Genomic DNA, 13,804 nt, shown 5'->3' with positions numbered 1-13,804 from the left:
ATCATTCATTAGGACTATGTTACACTACACATGCTTGCTGCAGCGTCTGTGATCATTTTGCATGTGACTGTCAGGCCTGTCTCTAAATAAACTGCTGCCAGTCTGCTATGCATTTGGCTGTCATATATTTATTCAGCAGTGTGAAAGAGTTACAGTATTTAGAAATTATGAAACACTGTTAACAAAATTGGTCGCATGTAATAGTGTCCTGCCATTGCATGTGTCCTGTTCACAGCTACTATTGCAAGCACAGCACTAGTCTATTGGCTTGTATGCACATTCATTTTTACAACCATGCATAGTGTATTTGCTTGCAATGCATTCAGAGGATTGTGTCACAACCTGAATACTCACTGATGTATAAGCAAATGATGGAATTACCAAAAACACAGCAAAAAGTGTTCACAGACCAATTGGCATTCACCACAAATACAAAGTATTGTTAGATTGAATTAATGATTCATAGTTTTACAAGTATTCTGTTGCCAGCATACATTGTGTGATTGTAAAAAAGTGATTGAAATTGATTAGATTATTTCCAGGCATGTTGGTAAATGCAATCGTAAGACATTATCTGCCTTATGAATTAACAGACCCCAGTCATGCTGGAAATGATGCTGCCAAATCTGCCGTTGGTCCTGTGGCCAGGCAATTGTGGCATATGACAGGAATGGACTATGTGTGACTAGCTTTCAAGCTGTCATCATGATCCCCTAAACACGTTGACACGGTCGTATGTAAATTATCTGAGTACACCACTTATTACTGTAGAAAGTATTAATTTTATTGCAAAACCAGATCTGACTGATGGTAACTTGTTAATTGAAACATTGCAATTTATCAACAAATAGATGATACATTGATTCCAATTAACCTGGACATGAAAATGACAATTTAATATTTAAGGCATACGTGCCAACTTTTTATGACCTCCCCTCAGGGTGATCATTGAGGAGAGGTCCAAGTGGAGGGCAAAGAGACTCTATTCATTACCCCTACTGTGAAATGCAGCAATTTTTGTTTTTAACATCAGCATGCAAATGGCCTCCAGGTACTGTAGTAAGTATTTCATTTTCAACATCTACAGGATGTTTCAAAAGCTTGTGCCACATTACTATCGTACCTGGAGGCTAATGACAAGTTGATTTTCAAGATGATCTTGTTCACTAGATCCATTATTTTAGACAGCCTTAATTTAAGACCACATTCTTCCTACAGTCATCGCATTCTGTAACACAAACGTGTGTGTCACATTTTGATTTTTATTAGGAAAATCACTGTAGACAGCAATTGCCTTAGACATTAAGATAAGTGATCCTTTTTTTTTCCAAACTCTTTTTATTGAAGGTTAGATCAGAAAACATCACAAGAAAATCACAATAGGAGTACAAAAACATTAAATCGTTCAATACATTTGTACATCAAAGCCTGAAAAGAAAGAGATATCAACAACAAGTCATCTTACAAGACAAATGACATAAAAATGTGAAAACATATAAAACCCGGAGAAGACAATACATTTGCAGAGAGATGTACTGAGTAAACCTTGTGTAGGACAATAAAAATAAAAATTAGAAAACAGCAGAAAGAAAAGAGATGAAAACTAATCAATGGTGAGACTAAACCTTTGTAATAAAAGACAAATTAAAATCTGAACAGTTGTGCGTCTCTGTGTCTCTACCTCACATCTAAAACAGAAAGGGTGGGGGGGGGGGGCGCCACTTTTTTAAAAATGCCTAGGGCGCCGTGGACCCTAGCACCGGCCCTGATTACATGCGTCCATCTTTTTAAAGAATTGCTGTGTGCTGCAACTCTCTCATACAACAGTCAAATACATAAATACATAGATGGACTGGCTACTGGTGTTTATAGATTGCCTGACAGTCACAAGTAAAATGACCACAGATACTGTTATATGTATTTGTATTGCAACGTAGTCAACAGTTTAATAACTTGAAAGTGGCTACATAAAAATGAATAATTGCAGAGGAAACTACACATTAATTAGCACACTATATTAATTAACACACTATATTGACAGCCAGGGCTGCCATCAGAAACTGTGGGGCCCAGTACTAATTAATCTGGCAGGGCCCCCCCCTCACCATATATGTGCCCCTCTCTCTCTTCGCCATACATGCGCCCCCTATCCCTCATCATAGTACATTCCCCCCACTCCCTCATCCCAATAAATGTTCCCCTCCCCCCAATCATAGTTAATGCCCCCTCCAAAGTTAAGGTCTCCCCTCTCCACCCCACAGTTAAGGTCCCCTCATCCCCCCACAGTTAATGTCCCCCTCTCTTCCACCCCCACAGTTAATGTCCCCCTCTCTCCTCCCACCCCCACAGTTAAAGTCCCACTTTCTCTCCCCACCCCCACAGTTAATGTCCACCTCTCCCACCCCCAGGCACAGTTAATGTCCACCTCTCTTCCCCCCCCCCCCAGCACAGTTAATGTCCCCTCTTCTATCTGTCCCTCTCCTATAAAATGAATATCTAATTGACTTACCTTCTCCTCCGCGATGCTGCAGCTCTCGGTCACTGATACATTGGGAGCGCGGCGCGCAGTGAAGTTGTCACTGTGCCACGCTCTCAGCCTATCAGAGCCTGGGAGGCGGAGCTTCAGCATCGCAGAAAAGAAGAGGCAGCGCTGTCAGTCAGACTGAGGGACCCCTACTCAGTCCGGACCCCTCACAGCAGTACCCCCCTGATGACGGCCCTGTTGACAGCACACAGGCACACATTATATTGACAGCACACACACACACCACTTATCTTGTTCCGTCGGTGCATGCTGATCTTCACAAACGCAACGGCACCTGTCACATGGTGTGTGACCCATTTGACATCAGGTCATATGGTTGGCCACACCAGGGGAGGAAAGGGAGAGGGGAAGGGGACTCGGATCCACGGCCAATGATGGAAGGTGGCTGGTCCCAGAGGAGAGACCAGCCACAAAGTAATAGACTTACCGGCCCAAAATAGCCTTTTTTGTGTCCGGCCCAGCCCGCCCCTGCCGCAGGAACAATTAAAAGCAGTGCTCTCTTTTTGCTATTGAAGTATACTAATGTGACTTATAAGTAGGCTGAACCAGCAGACTATAAACTCTGCTAGCCAAGTAGAGTAGCAGGAGAAGCAGTGTACCAATTAACAAATGCAAATATGAACCATTTCTGTGTGATCCAATGGTCTGCTTCTGCCTTTACCACTGATTTTGCAATTGCAATATTTGGCAGAATTAAATAATTGATTAAAATCATATTTAACATCAAGAATTTACTTCAGCCCAGATTGCTGCAGTTGATAAATAGGTGGGTAAAGCAGAACAATCATTGTGAAATGCTTCAGGTTGGCACATTTGCTCAAGTGAGAAAACCACTTATTTATGAATTACAGTAAAGTTTGGTTTCTATTTTGGAGGATGGATAGGATCCTATCAAGTATCTTAGGTAATTCTAAAAATTTAGTACTATCTGCAACACTGTTAAAAACAAATGAAATATAAACATTGTGGTCATTATTGATTACAAAATCTCACTGGATTTAATTTCATTTTTGGAGAATTACAAAGGTTTTGATTTCCCTCCTTATCTCATTCTGTAATTCCCACGGAAAATAGAAACAGAAATCATTTAATAAATAGTAACCTCAGACTGTGTTATGATACATCAAGTATAGTTGCAATAGTAATCTTAGTCATTACAAGTGACCAATAAAGGTCAGAGCAGCAAAGAGTTGCACTAATCCTGTTATTTATCTGTTTGGGATAAACTAGACAAAGCTTCTAGAGGAGAGAGAATGTTACTTACAGTTTGTGTAAATCTCCTGGCTCTCCAGCAGCTTCTCTTCCAGATATTATTATTATCATTTATTATTATCATTTATTTGTTAGACGCCACAAGATTTCCGCAGCGCCGTACACTGTACAAACAGTAGACTATACAGGGTGAAACAGTACAGAACAATAAACAAAAATACCAATACTTCAGAAACTCCAGGAAGGCTGCTGCAATAAGCATGGAGCAGAAGAACAGGTGAGGAGACAGGAGGGAAGAGGGCCCTGCTCATTCAAGCTTACATCCTAAGGGAAGGTTGACAGACCAGGCACAAGAGGAGCCGGTTGAGGCAATGGAAGAGAGGGGAGAATGAGCGGAGGAAATAGGGGTTAAGTGGATGGTCGGTAGGCTTTGAGAAAGAGGTGAGTTTTGAGTGCACGTTTGAAGGAGCACAGAGTGGGAGAGAGGCGGATGGAGCGAGGGAGGTCATTCCAGTGAAGGGGGGCTGCACGGGAAAAGTCCTGGATTCTGGAATGAGAAGAGGTGATCAGAGTGGCGACGGTCAGTGGCCGAGCGCAGGGAGCGGGCGGGAGTGTGAATGGAGAGGAGGTTGGAGATATAAGGGGCAGTAGAGTGGGAGAGCACCTTGTAAGTGGTGGTGAGGAGTTTGAAAAGAATTCTGTAGGGGAAGGGGAGCCAGTGAAGGGCAAGGCAGAGAGGGGAGGCAGAGAAGGAGCGGCGTGAGAGGTAGATGAGTCTTGCGGCCGCATTGAGAATGGAGCGGACGGGGGAGAGACGAGAGTGGGTTAAGCAGCTTACACTATAAAAACCGGCATAGCCAATCACAGACACTCGCATGTCATTAAGCAATCAGCTGCATCTCCTGTCCATAGACAAAATCTATCAACTTTCCCTATCATACACTACTATGTAGGATCTGAAAGGGTCCAGTAACTCTAAACATTTATATTAAATGAACAGGGTATGAATAATAAATTCATCAGATTCAAGGTCCTACTATAACTTACACCTGACAAAGAAAGCATAACTAGTATGACATTCTAAATGTCCAATTTGCTGCACAATGAGGTGCACCAGAGTTCTGTACAGTTGTCTGTGAAAGAAACACTCTGTGCTAAATATTGTGTTATTTCCTCCGCAATCATTCATTAGGACTATGTTACACTACACATGCTTGCTGCAGCGTCTGTGATCATTTTGCATGTGACTGTCAGGCCTGTCTCTAAATAAACTGCTGCCAGTCTGCTATGCATTTGGCTGTCATATATTTATTCAGCAGTGTGAAAGAGTTACAGTATTTAGCAATTATGAAACACAGTTAAAAAAATTGGTCGCATGTAATAGTGTCCTGCCATTGTATGTGTCCTGTTCACAGCTACTATTGCAAGCACAGCACTAGTCTATTGGCTTGTATGCACATTCATTTTTACAACCATGCATAGTGTATTTGCTTGCAATGCATTCAGAGGATTGTGTCACAACCTGAATACTCACTGATGTATAAGCAAATGATGGAATTACCAAAAACACAGCAAAAAGTGTTCACAGACCAATTGGCATTCACCACAAATACAAAGTATTGTTAGATTGAATTAATGATTCATAGTTTTACAAGTATTCTGTTGCCAGCATACATTGTGTGATTGTAAAAAAGTGATTGAAATTGATTAGATTATTTCCAGGCATGTTGGTAAATGCAATCGTAAGACATTATCTGCCTTATGAATTAACAGACCCCAGTCATGCTGGAAATGATGCTGCCAAATCTGCCGTTGGTCCTGTGGCCAGACAATTGTGGCATATGACATGAATGGACTATGTGTGACTAGCTTTCAAGCTGTCATCATGATCCCCTAAACACGTTGACACGGTCGTATGTAAATTATCTGAGTACACCACTTATTACTGTAGAAAGTATTAATTTTATTGCAAAACCAGATCTGACTGATGGTAACTTGTTAATTGAAACATTGCAATTTATCAACAAATAGATGATACATTGATTCCAATTAACCTGGACATGAAAATGACAATTTAATATTTAAGGCATACGTGCCAACTTTTTATGACCTCCCCTCAGGGTGATCATTGAGGAGAGGTCCAAGTGGAGGGCAAAGAGACTCTATTCATTACCCCTACTGTGAAATGCAGCAATTTTTGTTTTTAACATCAGCATGCAAATGGCCTCCAGGTACTGTAGTAAGTATTTCATTTTCAACATCTACAGGATGTTTCAAAAGCTTGTGCAACATTACTATCGTACCTGGAGGCTAATGACAAGTTGATTTTCAAGATGATCTTGTTCACTAGATCCAGTATTTTAGACAGCCTTAATTTAAGACCACATTCTTCCTACAGTCATCGCATTCTGTAACACAAACGTGTGTGTCACATTTTGATTTTTATTAGGAAAATCACTGTAGACAGCAATTGCCTTAGACATTAAGATAAGTGATCCTTTTTTTTTCCAAACTCTTTTTATTGAAGGTTAGATCAGAAAACATCACAAGAAAATCACAATAGGAGTACAAAAACATTAAATCGTTCAATACATTTGTACATCAAAGCCTGAAAAGAAAGAGATATCAACAACAAGTCATCTTACAAGACAAATGACATAAAAATGTGAAAACATATAAAACCCGGAGAAGACAATACATTTGCAGAGAGATGTACTGAGTAAACCTTGTGTAGGACAATAAAAATAAAAATTAGAAAACAGCAGAAAGAAAAGAGATGAAAACTAATCAATGGTGAGACTAAACCTTTGTAATAAAAGACAAATTAAAATCTGAACAGTTGTGCGTCTCTGTGTCTCTACCTCACATCTAAAACAGAAAGGGTGGGGGGGGGGGCGCCACTTTTTTAAAAATGCCTAGGGCGCCGTGGACCCTAGCACCGGCCCTGATTACATGCGTCCATCTTTTTAAAGAATTGCTGTGTGCTGCAACTCTCTCATACAACAGTCAAATACATAAATACATAGATGGACTGGCTACTGGTGTTTATAGATTGCCTGACAGTCACAAGTAAAATGACCACAGATACTGTTATATGTATTTGTATTGCAACGTAGTCAACAGTTTAATAACTTGAAAGTGGCTACATAAAAATGAATAATTGCAGAGGAAACTACACATTAATTAGCACACTATATTAATTAACACACTATATTGACAGCCAGGGCTGCCATCAGAAACTGTGGGGCCCAGTACTAATTAATCTGGCAGGGCCCCCCCCTCACCATATATGTGCCCCTCTCTCTCTTCGCCATACATGCGCCCCCTATCCCTCATCATAGTACATTCCCCCCACTCCCTCATCCCAATAAATGTTCCCCTCCCCCCAATCATAGTTAATGCCCCCTCCAAAGTTAAGGTCTCCCCTCTCCACCCCACAGTTAAGGTCCCCTCATCCCCCCACAGTTAATGTCCCCCTCTCTTCCACCCCCACAGTTAATGTCCCCCTCTCTCCTCCCACCCCCACAGTTAAAGTCCCACTTTCTCTCCCCACCCCCACAGTTAATGTCCACCTCTCCCACCCCCAGGCACAGTTAATGTCCACCTCTCTTCCCCCCCCCCCAGCACAGTTAATGTCCCCTCTTCTATCTGTCCCTCTCCTATAAAATGAATATCTAATTGACTTACCTTCTCCTCCGCGATGCTGCAGCTCTCGGTCACTGATACATTGGGAGCGCGGCGCGCAGTGAAGTTGTCACTGTGCCGCGCTCTCAGCCTATCAGAGCCTGGGAGGCGGAGCTTCAGCATCGCAGAAAAGAAGAGGCAGCGCTGTCAGTCAGACTGAGGGACCCCTACTCAGTCCGGACCCCTCACAGCAGTACCCCCCTGATGACGGCCCTGTTGACAGCACACAGGCACACATTATATTGACAGCACACACACACACCACTTATCTTGTTCCGTCGGTGCATGCTGATCTTCACAAACGCAACGGCACCTGTCACATGGTGTGTGACCCATTTGACATCAGGTCATATGGTTGGCCACACCAGGGGAGGAAAGGGAGAGGGGAAGGGGACTCGGATCCACGGCCAATGATGGAAGGTGGCTGGTCCCAGAGGAGAGACCAGCCACAAAGTAATAGACTTACCGGCCCAAAATAGCCTTTTTTGTGTCCGGCCCAGCCCGCCCCTGCCGCAGGAACAATTAAAAGCAGTGCTCTCTTTTTGCTATTGAAGTATACTAATGTGACTTATAAGTAGGCTGAACCAGCAGACTATAAACTCTGCTAGCCAAGTAGAGTAGCAGGAGAAGCAGTGTACCAATTAACAAATGCAAATATGAACCATTTCTGTGTGATCCAATGGTCTGCTTCTGCCTTTACCACTGATTTTGCAATTGCAATATTTGGCAGAATTAAATAATTGATTAAAATCATATTTAACATCAAGAATTTACTTCAGCCCAGATTGCTGCAGTTGATAAATAGGTGGGTAAAGCAGAACAATCATTGTGAAATGCTTCAGGTTGGCACATTTGCTCAAGTGAGAAAACCACTTATTTATGAATTACAGTAAAGTTTGGTTTCTATTTTGGAGGATGGATAGGATCCTATCAAGTATCTTAGGTAATTCTAAAAATTTAGTACTATCTGCAACACTGTTAAAAACAAATGAAATATAAACATTGTGGTCATTATTGATTACAAAATCTCACTGGATTTAATTTCATTTTTGGAGAATTACAAAGGTTTTGATTTCCCTCCTTATCTCATTCTGTAATTCCCACGGAAAATAGAAACAGAAATCATTTAATAAATATTAACCTCAGACTGTGTTATGATACATCAAGTATAGTTGCAATAGTAATCTTAGTCATTACAAGTGACCAATAAAGGTCAGAGCAGCAAAGAGTTGCACTAATCCTGTTATTTATCTGTTTGGGATAAACTAGACAAAGCTTCTAGAGGAGAGAGAATGTTACTTACAGTTTGTGTAAATCTCCTGGCTCTCCAGCAGCTTCTCTCTCAGATATTATTATTATCATTTATTATTATCATTTATTTGTTAGACGCCACAAGATTTCCGCAGCGCCGTACACTGTACAAACAGTAGACTATACAGGGTGAAACAGTACAGAACAATAAACAAAAATACCAATACTTCAGAAACTCCAGGAAGGCTGCTGCAATAAGCATGGAGCAGAAGAACAGGTGAGGAGACAGGAGGGAAGAGGGCCCTGCTCATTCAAGCTTACATCCTAAGGGAAGGTTGACAGACCAGGCACAAGAGGAGCCGGTTGAGGCAATGGGAGAGAGGGGAGAATGAGCGGAGGAAATAGGGGTTAAGTGGATGGTCGGTAGGCTTTGAGAAAGAGGTGAGTTTTGAGTGCACGTTTGAAGGAGCACAGAGTGGGAGAGAGGCGGATGGAGCGAGGGAGGTCATTCCAGTGAAGGGGGGCTGCACGGGAAAAGTCCTGGATTCTGGAATGAGAAGAGGTGATCAGAGTGGCGACGGTCAGTGGCCGAGCGCAGGGAGCGGGCGGGAGTGTGAATGGAGAGGAGGTTGGAGATATAAGGGGCAGTAGAGTGGGAGAGCACCTTGTAAGTGGTGGTGAGGAGTTTGAAAAGAATTCTGTAGGGGAAGGGGAGCCAGTGAAGGGCAAGGCAGAGAGGGGAGGCAGAGAAGGAGCGGCGTGAGAGGTAGATGAGTCTTGCGGCCGCATTGAGAATGGAGCGGACGGGGGAGAGACGAGAGTGGGTTAAGCAGCTTACACTATAAAAACCGGCATAGCCAATCACAGACACTCGCATGTCATTAAGCAATCAGCTGCATCTCCTGTCCATAGACAAAATCTATCAACTTTCCCTATCATACACTACTATGTAGGATCTGAAAGGGTCCAGTAACTCTAAACATTTATATTAAATGAACAGGGTATGAATAATAAATTCATCAGATTCAAGGTCCTACTATAACTTACACCTGACAAAGAAAGCATAACTAGTATGACATTCTAAATGTCCAATTTGCTGCACAATGAGGTGCACCAGAGTTCTGTACAGTTGTCTGTGAAAGAAACACTCTGTGCTAAATATTGTGTTATTTCCTCCGCAATCATTCATTAGGACTATGTTACACTACACATGCTTGCTGCAGCGTCTGTGATCATTTTGCATGTGACTGTCAGGCCTGTCTCTAAATAAACTGCTGCCAGTCTGCTATGCATTTGGCTGTCATATATTTATTCAGCAGTGTGAAAGAGTTACAGTATTTAGCAATTATGAAACACAGTTAAAAAAATTGGTCGCATGTAATAGTGTCCTGCCATTGTATGTGTCCTGTTCACAGCTACTATTGCAAGCACAGCACTAGTCTATTGGCTTGTATGCACATTCATTTTTACAACCATGCATAGTGTATTTGCTTGCAATGCATTCAGAGGATTGTGTCACAACCTGAATACTCACTGATGTATAAGCAAATGATGGAATTACCAAAAACACAGCAAAAAGTGTTCACAGACCAATTGGCATTCACCACAAATACAAAGTATTGTTAGATTGAATTAATGATTCATAGTTTTACAAGTATTCTGTTGCCAGCATACATTGTGTGATTGTAAAAAAGTGATTGAAATTGATTAGATTATTTCCAGGCATGTTGGTAAATGCAATCGTAAGACATTATCTGCCTTATGAATTAACAGACCCCAGTCATGCTGGAAATGATGCTGCCAAATCTGCCGTTGGTCCTGTGGCCAGGCAATTGTGGCATATGACAGGAATGGACTATGTGTGACTAGCTTTCAAGCTGTCATCATGATCCCCTAAACACGTTGTCACGGTCGTATGTAAATTATCTGAGTACACCACTTATTACTGTAGAAAGTATTAATTTTATTGCAAAACCAGATCTGACTGATGGTAACTTGTTAATTGAAACATTGCAATTTATCAACAAATAGATGATACATTGATTCCAATTAACCTGGACATAAAAATGACAATTTAATATTTAAGGCATACGTGCCAACTTTTTATGACCTCCCCTCAGGGTGATCATTGAGGAGAGGTCCAAGTGGAGGGCAAAGAGACTCTATTCATTACCCCTACTGTGAAATGCAGCAATTTTTGTTTTTAACATCAGCATGCAAATGGCCTCCAGGTACTGTAGTAAGTATTTCATTTTTAACATCTACAGGATGTTTCAAAAGCTTGTGCCACATTACTATCGTACCTGGAGGCTAATGACAAGTTGATTTTCAAGATGATCTTGTTCACTAGATCCAGTATTTAAGACAGCCTTAATTTAAGACCACATTCTTCCTACAGTCATCGCATTCTGTAACACAAACGTGTGTCTCACATTTTGATTTTTATTAGGAAAATCACTGTAGACAGCAATTGCCTTAGACATTAAGATAAGTGATCCTTTTTTTTTTTTCCAAACTCTTTTTATTGAAGGTTAGATCAGAAAACATCACAAGAAAATCACAATAGGAGTACAAAAACATAAAATCGTTCAATACATTTGTACATCAAAGCCTGAAAAGAAACATAAATCAACAACAAGTCATCTTACAAGACAAATGACATAAAAATGTGAAAACATATAAAACCCGGAGAAGACAATACATTTGCAGAGAGATGTACTGAGTAAACCTTGTGTAGGATAATAAAAAATAAAAATTAGAAAACAGCAGAAAGAAAAGAGATGTAAACTAATCAATGGTGAGACTAAACCTTTATAATAAAAGACAAATTAAAATCTGAACAGTTGTGCGTCTCTATGTCTCTACCTCACATCTAAAACAGAAAGGGTAGTGTATCACAAAATATAGGGGAAAAGGGAGGATGGGAGGGGGAAGGGAGGCAGGACAAGGATGGAAAGCAATTTGCAGAGTCAAAGGGAAATTAAAATGAGAAGAGGGCCACCAATCAAGGGAAAATATATCTTAACACACTAGTCAAGTCGTAGTAGTAAATATCACTCAGTGGATTCAAACAGCTTCATAATGTTAGTTTGTACCATGACCAGTGGCGGAACTACCATTGGTGTAGCAGGTGCGGTGCATCAGGGCCCATGGAGATAATGGGGCCGCTATACAGGGAACTAGCGAGCTGTGGGCCCTGGTTCCCTCCTTCCCTGCACAGGGGCCCACAGCTCGCTAGCTATGCCGCTGACCATGACATCTAGTGAATTGAGGTATACACCTCAATTTTAATAGAATCTTTCCACTGCTTTTCTATATCTGGGAGATTGGCTCTCCTATATAAATATATAATACCCAGCAGATCCAGTTTTAGTGTACTGAGGAGAGGTGGAGACAGGAATGTCCATTGCCGCAGCATCAATTGCTTGGCAACAGTGACAATAACTGTTAAGACAGGATATAATGTGCTAGACTGCAAGCTGTCTTTCCAAGCAACAAAACCAGCAAACAGGAGGTCCTGTAAATGTTTTGTTATGCATATGTCATGACAGGTCTTACTGAAATTAACCACCTTATTTCAAAACTTATCAATTTTTCGACAGCTCCATAAATTATGGAATAGATCTGCTCTCTGTACTTTGAACTTAGGATATGTCCCTGTCTCCCCCTCCACCCCATATCTGCGCTGATGTCGGGAAAGAAAAGCCCTGGTGGTGTTTTTATCATTTGATTTGAAATAAATTTGTAATATTTGTACATCAGTACTCTCGTTATTGTTATTTATATTGTTTATGTGTACAGGTTTCAGTACACTGTTTTTGAGAGCAGCAGATTACAAAGGAAGTATTTATAGAGCATTAGTTTTTAGCGCCTGATTTTGCTATTTATTCATTAACTTATTTAAAATCCCTGCTGATATGTTATTACAGGTAGGTGCCTCCAATGGTCTGCTTCTGCCTTTACCACTGATTTTACAATTGCCGTATAAGACAGAATTAAATAATTATTTAAAATCACTTTTGAAATCAAGAATTTACTTTAGCTCAGTTTACTGCAGTTGGTAAATTATTGGGTAAATCAGAACAATCATTGTGAAATGACAAGTGAGCAAGTGAATGAGCCATTTTTTTACATTTTGGAGGATGGATACAATCCTAACAAGTATCTTAGGTCATTCTACATATTTAGTACTATATATAACACTGTCAAAAGCAAATAAAACAAAAACATTGTGGTCATTATTTAATACAAAATTGTTTCATTTATGGTGAATTACAAAGGTTATTATTTCCCTCCTTATCTCATTCTGTAATTCCCATGTAAAATAAAAACAGAAGTCATTTAATAAATAGTAACCTCAGACTGTATTATGATACATCTGGTATAGTAGCAATAGTAATCTTGGTCATTACAAGTGACCAATAAATGTCAAAGCAGCAGAGAGTTGCACTAATCCACTTATTTATCTGTTTGGGATAAACTAGACAAAGCTGCTAGAGGAGAGAGAATGTTACTTACAGTTTGTGTAAATCTCCTGGCTCTCCCGCAGCTTCTCTCTCAGATATGATGCACTGGTTAAGCAGCTCACACTAGAAAAACGGACACATCCACTCCCCTCTAGCCAATCAGATACTTGTATGACACTCAGCAAACATCTGCATCTCTTCCCCAAAAAAACTAAATCTATGACCTATCACAATTGTACAGTATTGTGTAGGATCCAAAAGGGTTCATTATCACTGCATATTTCTATTAAATAAACAAGTTCTGAATAATAGGATCATCAGATGTACAGTCCAAAATGCCCTAAGGGTCCTCCTGTAACTTACACTTTACAATCAGTGTTTCAACTTTAAACTTTCTGATTTTTCTGGTTTTGACTAATTTTTTCCTGAAAGACCAGGGGGTAAATGTATGAAGGTGCGATTTTGCAAATCCAGCGATTTTCTCGTGGGTGTTTCATCTCGCAGATGTATTAAAGTGAGATTCCCTGTAAAATCTCCAGAGATGTGTTTCTGTCAAAATCGCTATTTACAAAATCGATAAAGATCAAAGTCCCGACTGTTTGAAACTCTAGCTATACAAATGTATGAAGCTGCGATTAACCAAACT

At 40.6% G+C, this 13,804-nt stretch overlaps 1 protein-coding gene across 1 annotated transcript in view; it reads right to left on the bottom strand.

Annotated features, from left to right (window-relative positions):
- The window catches only part of DDC (dopa decarboxylase), a 109,487-nt gene extending 96,231 nt beyond the window's left edge, over positions 1-13,256 (bottom strand). Inside the window, exon 1 of the mRNA XM_075212641.1 lies at positions 13,211-13,256. The gene's annotated coding sequence lies outside the window, so the exon portion shown is untranslated. The remainder of the gene's footprint in view (positions 1-13,210) is intronic.
- Between the last annotated feature and the right edge of the window lie 548 nt (positions 13,257-13,804).

Source organism: Mixophyes fleayi, chromosome 5, assembly GCF_038048845.1.
Source record: "Mixophyes fleayi isolate aMixFle1 chromosome 5, aMixFle1.hap1, whole genome shotgun sequence".
NCBI lineage: Eukaryota > Metazoa > Chordata > Amphibia > Anura > Limnodynastidae > Mixophyes > Mixophyes fleayi.
The sequence above is the reverse complement of the archived record's forward strand: the minus strand, read 5'-3'. Positions and strand labels throughout refer to the sequence as shown.